Here is a 14859-nt window from a genome sequence, read left to right as displayed (position 1 = left end):
GGGTCCACAGTGTTTTAGAACTTGTCACTCTGTATCTTTGGGGTCTGAGAGGAAAACGTTGTGTGAAACAGTAGCGACAAGAACCTAGATACTGGCGCGAACTACCTATGAAAGGAACCTAGGAAAAGGGTTTTCATTCTTAGAACAAATCTTTTTGAAAATATTAGGTATATTTCGTGTCAGGTTTGGGGCTAAAAACCAGAAATAAAGAATGGGGTCAATAATACTATGGAGTGTGAGAAGTAGCTGGAGAAATGGTCATTCTCACGGTCTAAAGGACTTGTTTGACATTTTACAAATTACATTTTCAATTTGTATTGTGACGTCCATTACGTAACAGTACCCAAGTACTTTAGGATGTATAACTTATAACCCACCCCCGGAATGCAGCCCTCACTAGGCTGTTTCCATGCTAGGTAAAGAGGCACTTTTCAAGATCCTTCCCTGAGACCACACCTATTACAAGACTAGACCAATGTCTATTTGGAACATCACGTATACGTTTGGAGGAAACGAAAGTACAGGCTACTCTGAAATAAATCCGAAGAATAGATTATCATTAACGAAACAGAACTTGAACTATGCCCTGCGCCTCCTGTTGCCACAGCCTACTGTGATGTGGTGTGAAGCATGGGGATTGCAGCTGTACAATGCCCCCTGTCATCCCTTACTGCACCAACGCGCCACCCACTCACGGAATAGAGAGCCACCTAGTGAAAGATTGTCCTCATCTCTGGTGTAGGTACTTCTTTTCCTTCAACTTTAGAGCCCAAGGATGGAGATTACTACCACATATTACCTAAAATACCCTACATCTCTTTCCTGAAATGTATTAGATCTTTAAAAAAGATTTTAGCCAGAATAAAAAATTTATGTCAGGTAAAATAGTTACTCCCTTAGTAATCATCACAATAACACCTTTTATGTCTGTGGCTTATAGCTCCAATAAACAGTATTTGAGCATATGTCATGATACTCCTGACAAGGGATCTAGGAGAGTATTACTGTCTTCTTATTTCAGAAATAAGGAAACTGGGATCAGAAAGATGAATCCTTTTGTTTTTTTTTAATAAGCATTTACTAAACATTTATTATATTTCAGGCACTGTCCAGGTTACTGTGGATACCATGATGAAGACGACGTCCCTGTCTTGGAGAAACCCACCTTCTGATAGAGATAGAGAGAGTGGAGAAGTGATAAGAATGCAGTATGGTGGGTACAGTAATTAAGGTAAGAACAAAGTATTTTAGGGACACAGAAATATAAATAACCTTTATATTTTATAGCAGTTTTCCTAAGAATTTTATAGAATTCTTCAATAGCTTTACAATGTCCCTACAAACTAGATAGGATAGTAACATCAATGTCATTCCTGAAAATAACTTTTGAAAATCAATAAAACTCAGAAAACCTGGAATTTACATATTGGTTAATGTACATTTTCCAATCTCACCTCTTTCTACTGCCCCCATCAAGAGTTGTAGAATACAAGCATCCGTATGCAATAACTTTTATTCACTTTTTTCCCCTGCAGATATAAATTACATCTAAACCAAAAGAAATTAATGAGAAACTCTTACTTTGTCTAATCCTACCAGGTTTTTTTTATTAACAATATAATATATTATTTGTTTCAGGGGTACAAGTCTGTGATTCAACAGTCTTACACAATTCACAGCACTCACCATAGTACATACCCTCCCCAATATCCATCACACAGCCACCCCATCCCTCCCACCCCCCACCTCTCCAGTAACCCTCAGTTTGTTTCCTGAGATTAAGAATTCCTCATATCAGTGAGAGCATATGATACTTGTCTTTCTCTGATTGACTTATTTCGCTTAGCATAATACCCAATGGCAAGATTTCATTTTTTGATGGCTGCATAATATTCCATTACACACACACACACACACACACACACACACACACACACACCCCACATCTTCTTTATCCATTCATCTATTGATGGACATCTAGGCTCTTTCCATAGTTTGGCTATTGTGGACATTGCTGCTGTAAACATTGGGGTGCATGTGCCCCTTCAGAACACTACATTTGTATCTTTGGGGTAAATACCCAGTAGTGCAATTGCTGGGTTGTAGGGTAGCTCTATTTTCAACTTTTTGAGGAACCTCCGTACTGTTTTCCAGAGAGGCTGCACCAGCTTGCATTCCCACCAACAGTGTGGGAGGGTTCCCCTTTCTCTGCATCCTCGCCAACATCTGCCGTTGCCTGACTTGTTCATTTTAGCCATTCTGACTGGTGTGAGGTGGTATCTTATTGAGGTTTTGATTTGTATTTCCCTGATGCCAAGTGATGTTGAGCTCTTTTTCATGTGTTTGTCAGCCATTTGGATGTCTTCTCTGCAGAAATGTCTGTTCATGTCTTCTGCCCATGTCTTGATTGGATTGTTTGTTCTTTGGGTATGGAGTTTGATAAGTTCTTTATAGATTTTGGAAACTAGCCCTTTATCTGACAGGTCATTTGCAAATATTTCCCATTCTGTCGGTTTTCTTTTGGTTTTTTTGACTGTTTCCTTTGCTGTGTAAAAGCTTTTTATCTTGATGAAGTCCCAGTAGTTCTTTTTTTTTTTTTTAAAGATTTTATTTATTTATTCACGAGAGACAGAGGGAGAGAGAGAAGCAGAGGGAGAAACAGGCTCCCAAGGAGCAGGGAGCCTGATGCGGGACTCGATCCCAGGACCCTGGGATCATGACCTGAGCCGAAGGCAGATGCTTAACCATCTGAGCCACCCAGGCGCCCGTCCCAGTAGTTCATTTTTAATCCTACCTGATTTTAAGGGTTTTTTTGTTTGTGCCTAAGTGATTTTGTGGAAAGATCATAAGCTAGCAGACCTGAGTGTGCATTCCAGCTCTGCCCTCCCAGTCTCTAACTAGACTTCAGTTTCTTCCTTGACCAATGTGAAAACATTACCTGTTACAGGATTCCTGTAAACTTTAATGATGATATATGTGACTAAGTATACATGACATATAACCCTGGCACTTGATAAATGTTAATTTTCTTTTTGCCCTCTTATTCAGTGCTAGAAGATAAATTTCTTTATCCATGACTCTGATCACAGAAAAGAATATAATATCGGGGGGGCACCTGGATGGCTCGGTGGTTTAAGCGTCTGCCTTTGCTTCAGGTCATGGTCCCAGGGTCCTAGGATTGAGCCCCGCATTGGGAGCCTGCTTCTCCCTCTCCCTCTGCCACTCCCCCTGCTTGTGCACTCACACACGCTGTCTCTGTCAAATAAAATCTTTAACAACAACAAAAAAAAACAAAAACAAAAAGAATACAATATCAGGATGTTTTGAGTCAAATTCTGGAGAGTTGAAACTTTTAAAAAACTTTTTATCACTAAAAATAGCCTAATATGGGGTGCCTCGGTGGCTCAGTTGGTTAGGTATCTGCCTTCGGCTCAGGTCATGATCCTGGAGTCCTGGGATCGAGCCAGGCATTGGGCTCTCTGCTCCCCAGGGAGCCTGCTTCTCCCTCTCCCCCTCATCCTGCTTGTTCTCCCTCTCTCTCTCTCATTCTGTCAAATAAATAAATAAAATCTTAAAAAAAAATTTGCCTAACATAACTGCATTTTGGCCCAAGTGAACAGTGTCCAGTTTTCAACCAGACAGCAACTGCTTGCTGACAAGCTACTCTTAACATTCCTACCAAATTTACCCAGAGCTTTGGTAACCTGATAATTAATACATAGGAAGCCTCCTCCCTTTTTTATGATAACAGACATCTTATCTGACCCATGAAACCATAACAAGCACTAATTTATTTTAATATTTAGCCTACATATTCTGAATGATTCCAAATCATGTACACAATTAGGTATTTACTACATGTGTTTCTATTTTGATGAGTAGAATGTATTCAAGTATACGATGTGTATGAAGCCAGTCCGTGCTATCTTCAGTACCGCACCTCAGGTCATGGAGCTAGATGATTCAACCAAAAGAATGATTCATTCTCTTCAAATAGTGAGTCAAATACAAATTGACATTTAAACTCAGGTCTCCTGTTGCTCAAGATTGCTTAGGCCGAGGGTCAGCAGCCTTTCTCAAGCAGTTTGCCAAGTATATATTCATTTACTCCTGAGCAGGAGTCACTGAGCCTGAAGAACAGTCAGAAAGCCTTGCAGCCCAAGATCCTAGAGAAGAAACTTGTGGTTTTGGAGGCAGTGAGGTAACAGAGAATGGTAGTCAGAGCTCATTCTCCTTCTCCATTCTCCTAATATTTACTAAGGGAAACCTTGTTAATCTTCAAGAACTTCTCCCAATTCCCAATTAGAAAATACCTCTGGGAAAGAACCACACTTTAAAATCTTATCTGCTAATTTAATGGATACAGACCATCTGGAGAAGACAAGAAAGGCTCATAGGGAAAACTGAAAAGTATTTAAAATAAAAAAAAGAAAATTAAAACGTTAGCCTCTTAACAGTCTATATTGTCCAAGGGCCTTATAACACTGTTCGTGTTCTCTTTGTTACTTCAAGGACAATACTCTGATGCCATCTTGGTGTCCCTAGTGTGAAATCAGTATGTTTCATCTCAAAATCTGTTGTATTATCCAGAAGCTGCCATTTTTTTTCCTTAAAACACCCAACTAAAAGAAAAAAAATCTTTTAATATTTTAGAGTCTGCACTTTTCTAATTTCTATAGGATAGACTGTTTTTGAGAATAGAGAATGTGATACGATATTCTTGGTCATCTGCTCTTCTTCAAAACCCTGGGACACCACATGTGCACACACACACGCGCGCGCGCATGCACATGCACACCTTCCTCTCCCTGTCTTTATTATTTTACCACCTCTATTTGCAATTCAAGTTAAAATATGATATAGATGTAAAGCAAAGAAGCTCAGGATGTAAGTCTGTCACTTCAAGATATACTAAGGATACATACCCAAGGACTGTTCTGCTTTGCTTAACTATTCTAAGGTCTTTTCCAGTCTCAGAAAAATTATATATATCAGAAATCTAGATAGTTTGTTTTTTTGAATACAAAAGTATATTAAGAAGAATAAAAATTCTTAATATCATTGGATTACTAAATATAAGAGCACATTCCAGAACAAATTAAATAGTCAGTTAATATATTTTTGTATTCTACATTTTAGTCATATTAAGCTTTTTAAAAACTTTTATTTCCCGGCTGAAGTTCTCCATTAGTTTTTCAGTACCCTTAGAATAAAGTTTCCAATCCTTGAGATGACCTATGTGATCTAGTCCTTGCCTGCCTTTTCTCCAACATTTCCTACATCACCACTCTTGCCACACTGACCTCCTCTTGGGTCCTTCGGGAGGTAGCCTTCTTTCCTACGCAGAGACTTGACACAAGCTGTTCCCTTATTTCTCCCAGACCACTCTTCTCCTTCTCATGTTTTCAAGCCTAAACTTGAACTTCTTTGGAAAAATCATCTCTACCCACCCCCACCCCCAATCAGGCTGGATTAGCTACATCTATTACATATTCCCCCTGTACCCTTCCCTTCTTCATGGCATTTGTCATATTCATTATTCTTTTTGTTCAATGTCTGTTACCTCCAACTGGCTGTAAGCTCTGTAAGGGCAGACACAGGGACTGTTTTGCTCACTCCCCTAATAGGGTGCCTGATACAAGGGGTGCTCAATAAATGCTTGTTGAATCAATCTTAGGGAAAAAAGATAGAAATAAAAAATAGAAAAATAGAAATTTGGACCATGACTTATGTTCCTAACTATGGAACATAAAAGTAATCCCTAAGCAATAAGAAAAGAACTTCACTGGGCCTTCAACCCATCTGGGGAATTGAAATCTGCTGTGATATTTAATAAGATGAAAGTTTTAATTAAATGACATTTACTTAGGCAATGAGTAAAGAGCATACTTACACAATTATGGATAACTCATCAATTATCTCACAGCAATGTAGGAAAAAAGTCTTCAATATCCAAATCATTTTTATTTAACTTTTATGGTTTCTGATTTGAGAATAGGGAAAGTAGTCAACCCTGTTATTGTGTGGCAAAATAAAAAAACACTGCTGGATGGCAAGAGAGAAAAGAAGCTATTAGCCAGTTGGTAAATAAGAAAGAAAAATTAGATTTAAAAATTCAGAAAGAAAATGGAATCAGAGTATAGAATGGAAAACTCAGTGATCTTTGTATCTCTCACCAGAAAAGTGTCTATAAATTTCTGGCATTATTACTGTTTTTTTTTTTCCTCCTGTAATGGGATAGGGCTAAATAAATTGAGTATAAGTTTGTTAAGGAAAGGGCCACATGCAATTTCACAGTAAATGGTACATTTAAACTGTTTCTGGAGGCAGATTCTCCAAGTTCAGTTAGAGAGTGTATGTATCCTACCTAGCAGTACTGGGCACTTTGTAGGCACTCAACAGGTGGTGCTGCTGTTATTATGCATAGAGGGTGAATCAGAGCTTCACTCACTCAACTTCGTACTCTAATTAACGTAGGTTAGACTTGTTTTTTAAAAAAAACGAACACAAATGTAGAATCACATTTGTAGAGAGAAAAGTACTAGCACACTGCCTCTAAATCATATGACCAGTTGTATCATATGACCAAGTATAAATTGCCAGCAGGGAAAACAGCTTTCATCTACTTACAGAGGATGTCTCAGTTCATTAGCAGTTTTATGTTGGAATGAGATGAGATCCAAGATCTGTCAAAGCTGAAGAGGATAAGGAGGCTCATAAGGAGCAAAACCAACTGCTTGTGCTTTCCCCTGCCCTCTTTCAAACTGACATCTCTGGAAAGGCTCTCTGGCGCACTCTCTCACTCTCTCAACCATTGGCTGTAAGCTTTCTATTGTACACATCCCCTCCCCCAAGTGATCCAGTTCTTTGTCCAAGAGAACATGCATCGTTTTAGTTCTTTAACAGTGTTCCTGTGGTGGGATCAAGCCTATAGTGCAGCCAAATATTAGAATGCCAATATTTCCAAAATGTAGGCAGCAGTGACCTAGATGTACAGGAGGTTATTAGCTGGAGAAAGAAGTTGAAATTAATTTTCTATAAGCCAAATTTTACCATTAAAGCAAAGTAGGAATCTTAGGTAAAGTTATGAATTTAGGGTCTATGAGGAATGTTCAACTGATGATCAGTTCTTATCTTTCACTGCCCTTTCAAGACAAACCTGAATTTAAACCAGTACTTTACTTCTGGAAAACTTAATCTGGATATATCCTGATACTAAGGCAAAAGCTTGGTACGTTATGGCTCCTCTAGAATTTTAGTATTTAGTTATTTATTCTTTCATTCATTTAAACTTCAAAAACATATTGAGGGTCCTCCTAGGTGGCTCAGTCGCTTAAGCGTCTGCCTTTAGCTCAGGTCATGACCTCAGGGTCCTGGGATCGAGCCGTGTCAGGCTCCCTGTTCTGCAGGGTGTCTGCTTCTCCCTCTGCTTCTCCCTCTGCCTGCAGCTCCCCCTGCTTGTGTGCTCTCACTCTCTCTCTCTCTCTTTCTCTCAAATAAGAAAAACAAACAAACAAACACCATATTGAGAATTTTCTGTGTGTTGGATCATATGCCTATCACTGGGGTAGAGATGGTGAACAATACAGTCTTGCTGTCAGAGTTTAAAGGACAATTAAGGAAAGGGGCAGTTATATTACAGAATAATAATCTGTGGTAGAGATCTTTGGAACCATTCTACCATGAGATCAAGTGCAGGCATCCAATCAGATAATCCACTTAAGTGTCTCAGTCAACTACAAAGTCCCTCAGAATGAGATTTTGCAGAGTTTACTGTTTCAAGTTCTGTTACTTAGCAGGAAAAGTAATATATACAGTTCACCTGTCCAGAAAAGTGATGGAAAGCTATAGCCAAAAGCATTTTAGACGAAAATATACCTGAAAGATATAAGACTGTGTATATGAAGCATAACTACAAAATAGAATTGCATAGCAAAATGGTCAGAAATACAGTAAAATTCTAATAGCAAGTATTTCTGTGAGGCGAACTATTTATGGGTGGCTTTTATTTCTTGTATTTTTCAACATCTCCCACCAACCAGAGAGTAAAGTAGATTAGATTGAGTGGCTGTTGTTGCAGTTATTGTTAGGAGTTTCATTTTTCATCGTTGTTTTTAAAGAACGACCAAGCTATCCACCACATTACAGGAATTTAAAAGTAACATTGGAAATTGAAAAAGAGATAAATGAAAGGATAAATGTAATAGCTTCTCGTCCTTGTGATTGGAAAAGAGATCTTATTATCCGCAATTCCTTAGTCATTTCCTAAGCCTCGCCTTAATGTACTATCAGGCGCTGATACTTTCATACAAACAAAAACTGATGGGGGCGGTCGTCTTTGAATGTGTCATCACTGACCCCCTTTGGTAATTTTGGGTCTGGTGGGAACCATCTCTGCCTGAGAAAGATGGAATGCCCTAGATGGAATTCACAAAAGAATCATTTTAAGTAATAAAAATCCAAAATTAAACCTTCACTTAACCCTTCTGCCTTCTTTTACCTTTAGATTACTCTTCTCTTCCCTCCACTGTAGGTCACACCTCTGACCCCTCCCAGTTATATAACCACCGCATTTCCTCATTTCTCTGGAATGTCACCAGTCAGGAATCTCAGCTTTTGTGCTTTTTTTTTTTTCCCCTCTATTCATGGGTTAGAAAGAAAAAGAGAGGCTGGAAAACTGAATTGAGAAAGAAGCAAGAGTAGGGAAAGAGAAAAAGAAAAAAGAAGACCCTAACGTCTGGAGGAAGAGGAAGAATTGATGGATGAGCAAAGAAGTACACGGCCTAGTGGTAGAAATAGGTCTTAGACACCTTCCTATTAGAATCTACTTTCCATGAGCGATATTAAGAAGAGATTAGATCCGCAGTCTGTCTTAAAAACAGGAAAGGGACTTGGTGACCTCTAGGATATACTTACAGACTCAACAATCTCTCTTCTGAGTGGGACATGACTGGTCTTGCTACCTATAACCAGTGACAGTTGGACATGATTCCATATAATGATCCAAGTCAAGGAGGGTGGTATACACCTTAAGAAATTGTATGTTGTCATTTTAAAGACTGATATTCTCCAAAACAAAAAGTATCATCTGAATTTGGCCTGTCAGTACGAGTTGGAATATCACCCTACTTGAAAACACCATCTAAAACAAAACAATACAGGGGAACCTGGGTGGCATGTGACTCTTGATTTTGGCTTAGGTCGTGATCTCAGGGTCATGAGATGGAGCCCCGCATCAGGCTCTGTGCTCAGCATCGAGTCGGCTTGAGATTCTCTCCCTCTCCCTCTATCCCTCTCCCCCATGAGCACACGCTCTCTCTCTCTCAAATAAATAAAATCTTTTAAAAAATAATAAATTTTAAAATATTAAAATAAATAAAACAAAACAATACAAAACATTAGAGTTCAGACAGTTGTTAAACTACTATATACTCTGCAGAAATTCCTTTTTTACCTCTCAGGGAACTGAGATCACAAGTAACCTTTTTTTTTTTATTATTCTTTCAAAAACTTTATGTTCCGTTGGGCAATATGAATCATATTTTCTTTACTGAAACTATTTTTTTTTACCTTGAATCTAATGATTTTTTTTTTAATTTTACTACCTAACCTCATCTTTGATTCATTGTATCGCTATGGCTCTAGTGATGTTAATAATGGTTGGCTATAAGCATTCCTTAAATGGAAATACAATAACAAAGACTTGGCCACTTACTGGATGTGAGGGAGGGAGGGGGAGAAATCAAGGAGACTCCCAGGTTTCTGCTTGGGAAACTGAGTGGAAATAGAAAACTTAAGAAATCAGCTGGAGAGATGGATGGATGTGAAGATAAGAATTTGTTTTAGACACGTTAAACTTCATTTGTCTGGGGTTGAAAAAGTCTTGTTTATCTGGAGAACTTAGGAGAAATCTGAGCCAGTTGTAGATTAGGAGTCATCAGCATGCAAATGGTAATTGAAGTTACTTGAGGGCTTTCAAAAAGCTTCCTACGAAAATGAGAGAGCTAGGAGAGGTTTTGTCTTATAAAGTGGTAAAAGACTTAAGCAAGAAAGGATCCAGGATAGAAAACTATGAGATAAGAGAGGCCAAGCAGACAGGAGCATGGCTTCTGAAGAAATTGGAGAAGACAGATTTTCAGGACACAAGGGCAGAAAGGGGAAATTTCTTTTCTGGTAGAATAATAATGAGATTGTAATTATGGTGTTTGCCTCCCACTACCCTCACCCCTATCTCTTTTATCTCATGCCCCTATAGATTTCAAAGCTTCAGGTTACAAAATCACATAGACTGCAAAGTCCAGGACAAAGACTGATGATTTAAGACTAAGGCTCTCAGCACCAGAATATATAAAAAAAATTCCTCTAATTGCGTACAGAAAATCAGAGAGAAGAACAAAAAACAAGAAGACTTTGTACTCTCCCTCCCACCTGAAACCAGAAGCCCTGAGGAGATTTATAGATACTCTAAATCATTTTCTGGTGTTTGAGAATAGAATAAAAACCTCAATCCCCATTACCATACAAAGCCAAAGAAAGTAGCAAGACTACAATGGCACAGGAAAATAGTTAAAATGGTATTGTGAGCTCATGCTTTGAATTTCTACATCTTCTCCAAAAACTTCAATCATAAAAACATTTTATCTTAAATTAAAAGACATCTCTGGGTTCATTAACAAGATAATTATCTCTGGACATTAGGATTAAATGATCAACACAACTGGGTTAGTGAGTCTAGAGCTGTGGCTCTGAAGTGGGTCTGAAAGCAGGTAGAAGTTGGCTAGGACTTTGAATCCTTCAGAGTAATGGAGAGCAATGGCACCCTATACAGAGTATGCCCCTTTAAGTCAGACAGTGAAACTGGGATTTGGGAAAAGCTGTGACCTGCACCCTGAGCTAGAGTTTAAAAAACAAAATGAACAAATGAATAAACATACTACCTGCTGCTAGTGGAAGGCAGAAAAATCAAGACTTGTGCAGTCTGCCTTATTCTTAAATTATAGCTTAGCTAGATATAGAAATCTATGATGCCAGTTATTTTCCTCTCAATGCTTTGGAGATATTGCCATAGTGGCCTCTGGTATTTGTTGTTATTGATGAAAATTCTGGCATCTAATTGTCATTCTTTTATGGGTAATCTGTGTTTTCTCTTTGGTGGCTTTTGAAATTTTCTCTTTATCCTCAATGTTAGGCATCTTCACTATAGTGCATCTAGGTATGAATTTTATTTTCATTGTTTTGTACCTAATATGTGCTTTCATTTCAAGAACTTTAGAAAATTCTGTTTAATCTCCCCAAATATTACTTCCACCATTCTTTTTATTCTCTCTTTCTGACATCGCTAATTATGTGCATCCTTAATGTATTCTGTCTACATGTTGCTGTGTAACAAATCACTCCAAAACATAGTGGCATGAAACATTAACCATTTTATTATACTTAGAGGTTCTTTATGATAGGAATTCAGGGATAGCTTGACTTGGCTTCATGATATTCAGGGTGTCAGCTGAAAAGATTTGAACAGCTGGTAGTCATGTGAATGACTAGGGTTTTTTGTTTTTGTTTTTGTTTTCACTCCTATGTCTAGGCTACAGTGACAAAGGCTGGACTCTACTGGAACTGTAGATTGGAGTACCTACACATGACTTCTCTGTGTGGTTTAGGTTTCCTCACATCATAGTAGCCATCTTTCATCTGTGAAAAATGAATATATGTTTATGTTTGTAAACATAGAATATCATGGAAGGATATTTAAGAAATCAGTAATAGTGATTGCCCTTGGAGAAGAAAATGGGATCACTGAGGGACAGAAAAAGGACAGAAACATAGGTCTAATAATTACTCTTTTGTGCTCTTTGCATTTTATATCATGTGAATGCATTACCTGTTAAAAATTAAAAACAAAAAATCCCCAGCCATGCAGATAGCCATTTATTTATTCATTAAATGTAAATGTAAATAGACACTCCCCCATGCTTGATGTTACATATGAAACACTGCACCAGCAATTCTAGGACTATTGAAAAGAAATACACCACACGGTCAAGCATGGCTTCTTCACTTTTTTTTTTAAGTAAGCTCCACACCCAGCACAGACCCTAATGCAGGGTCTGAACTCAGGACTCTGAGATGAAGACCTGAGCTGAGAGCAAGAGTCAGACACTTAACCAACTGAGCCACCCAGGTGCCCCAAGCAGGACTCCTTCAAGTAGAGCATCATCCTACAGATTGAATCCCCTTCACATAAAGACAAGAAGTGACTCTCAGGTGGTACAATCTGTGGATCATTAAGATCCATCTAACTCAAAACATTTCCTCCTGCTAACTTGCTCCAGTTCTGAAAACCCCTACCTTGAACTTTCTTATTTAGGGTAAAGGCATATTTTCAGCAAGCCCCTGTTATGCTGCACATATGTAACCTGGCTAACCTGGTAACAAGATGAGTTTGTTCACAGGTTCTCTTTGGCAGAAAATTAACAGGAATAAGGTTGGTTTTGGTGGGAGGAAATTAAAAAACTCTGATGCATGCAACCCTACCAAGGATCACACCCTTGAGATTTGCCACATGAGAGTTCCTGCGTAGTAACAGGCATAATGAAAGAACTGAGTATTTGGGAGAAATTGAGAAAAGCATGCAGCTTTATGGAGTGCCAAATACAAACCTCACCTAGTTTTCATGAAACAATGTCTGGCTGTATAATAGGGTGAAGCCCTACTTGGAAATTACAGGAAGGTCAAAAGTCATAGTAATTGAGTATAGGTTTACAATAGACTTATATCCCTCAGTATTTTTTTTAAGCTGTAAGAGTAATATAACCTGTTATAAAATGCTTTCATATACATCATCTACCCCAATATTAATCAATGTATGTCTTGAATAATGCTAGCCTCTTTGGATCTTTATAGATGTTGTTAACATAATGTATTTCATGATTAAATAAGTTTTAGCAACAGTAGTTTAAGCAGGATTTTTTTCTCTTCGTGAGACTTCTCAGAGCCTATAACATGCAAGTATGTAGTTCTCCCAAAGAAAAAAAATATTATGCAATGTGCTCAAAATTATCTTCCCACAGAACCCTTTTTTAAAATCATAGCACACGTTATGGACTAATGTTATATAGGATACTTGGGAAGAGCTGATCCTTTCTACTTTTCTCCTGGTCTCTGTTTCTATCCTGCTAATCACCTCATTCTTGTCTAACCTTACCCTCTCCTGAATCATTACACATCCTCCATTATGATGTTCATACTTGGAAAATGGTGATGACATCAAAAGTAATGATGACCTTCATGCAAGGTCTTCCTTACCACTTGTTACCATATCCCTGGCATGAGTACCAGGGATACCCTGCATTTTCTGAAGCAATTGCAATCTGTAGCAAGACTCAGAGAGATCCGTGCCAAATAGGAGCAGACCTGAATGCAGTATCTCCCTGTCAGTGTAATCCTGTCTTTCCGGTGTCATGATGCTCTCTGTAATCCAGTCTTGCCTTCTCTTAGGCCTCAAAAATTGGGTCTAGGGCTTGGCCTTATGCCTCTCTGAAGCAATAATAGTGGCTTTTCTACCTTTCCATGCTTGATTCTACTAAATTCCAAATTCTTTAAAGCTAAAATTAAATTTCATTAGAGTTAGAAACCAGGCCATTAGAATGCTACCCATCTCTGGCCAACATTACCCTCCAAGGGTAGTAGGGAGCAGTAGATTGTGGCACCACTTATTATGCTTCTCAAGACAGTCTGATTATATATTAGTAAAACCAAACTAGGGCTTACTCCAGCCATAATGTTCATCTGAACATCTCATCTCCTTCAAAAGAATAATCACAAATCCATCTTTAAAGAGCTTTGAAAGATCATTTATTTTCACTGAAGTCTTGAAGAAGTAGCAAAGTAGTGAATCACACCACATAACTAGAACTTAGTTAAAATCCTTATTTATTTCCTCAAAGCCCCATACCACAAAGCGGCTGCTGTCCGAATAGCCCTTCTTTGCTTTTCAATCACTCCCTCATCTCTCGCTACCCTACTTCCTCTGTCCCCTTCCCCTTCCTTCCATAGCTTCTCCACTGTGAGTAATTTCTTATCTTTTTAAAAAATTAATGTAAATCTCTTTAGCTTCTCCAGTTCTTTCTAGTCCCTTATCACCCTTTTTCCCCATTACTTTCCCCCACTTACCCCATCAACTCAACAAGAAAGCTGGGAGAGAGCAAGTGGAGGGAATAGTCTTACATGTTATACTCTTTCTCTGGTATATACATATATAATATGTAACACATATGTATATCATGTATATAATATGTTATATAACATGTCCAGCAAGGCCTCAGTGTAACAGTCCTTGCCCCTTACAGTCTGTCCTGTAAAATTGTTAGATTAATGCACCAGTCAGGTATTTTTTTCTGAATTCCAATAACTAGTTCTCTTAAAAGTTCATGCCCTTTACTCAGTTCCAGAGCATAACAAATGGTGTTCTAAGAAGTTCTCAAAAAATTGTGTAAACTTGTGTAATTGTGTAATTGAGCTGTGTGAGATTGAAACAAATGGACAAAATATCCAGGTATTGGTCATTCATATGAATAAAGCTGCCTATCACCCTCTGCTCAGACGGTCTGAGCTCACACGGGAAGACCCTTTTATGTCTTACTTGTGCTAAGCGAGATAAGGAAACCATTGAGTAGGAACTGGGTCATCTGCCTCCCACTGCTTATCACAGTCATCAGAGCAGATTTCTTAGCTTAGAGTTTCGTGTCTTTTAAATGGATTCCGTGTTCTCTTTTCTTCTCTACAAACCAGGACTTTGCTAATCATCTCACCTTCAAGCAAGTTTATATTTCATGTGTGTGTAGGTTTGTGTGATATTTC

General features: G+C 38.3%; 1 protein-coding gene across 7 annotated transcripts in view; it reads left to right on the top strand.

Annotated features, from left to right (window-relative positions):
• NMNAT2 (nicotinamide nucleotide adenylyltransferase 2) overlaps positions 1 to 14859 on the top strand; it is a 207008-nt gene that overhangs the window by 1604 nt on the left and 190545 nt on the right. For 5 of the 7 annotated variants that reach the window (XM_027610335.2, XM_027610332.2, XM_027610337.2 and 2 more), the window contains exon 2: positions 1103 to 1231. The gene's annotated coding sequence lies outside the window, so the exon portion shown is untranslated. Of the gene's footprint in view, positions 1 to 405; positions 743 to 1102; positions 1232 to 14859 lie in introns of those variants that run through there. The other 2 variants (XM_027610333.2, XM_027610336.2) reach the window with 2 other exon arrangements.

The sequence above is a fragment of the Zalophus californianus genome, chromosome 10 (assembly GCF_009762305.2).
Source record: "Zalophus californianus isolate mZalCal1 chromosome 10, mZalCal1.pri.v2, whole genome shotgun sequence".
Lineage (NCBI taxonomy): Eukaryota > Metazoa > Chordata > Mammalia > Carnivora > Otariidae > Zalophus > Zalophus californianus.
The sequence above is the reverse complement of the archived record's forward strand: the minus strand, read 5'-3'. Positions and strand labels throughout refer to the sequence as shown.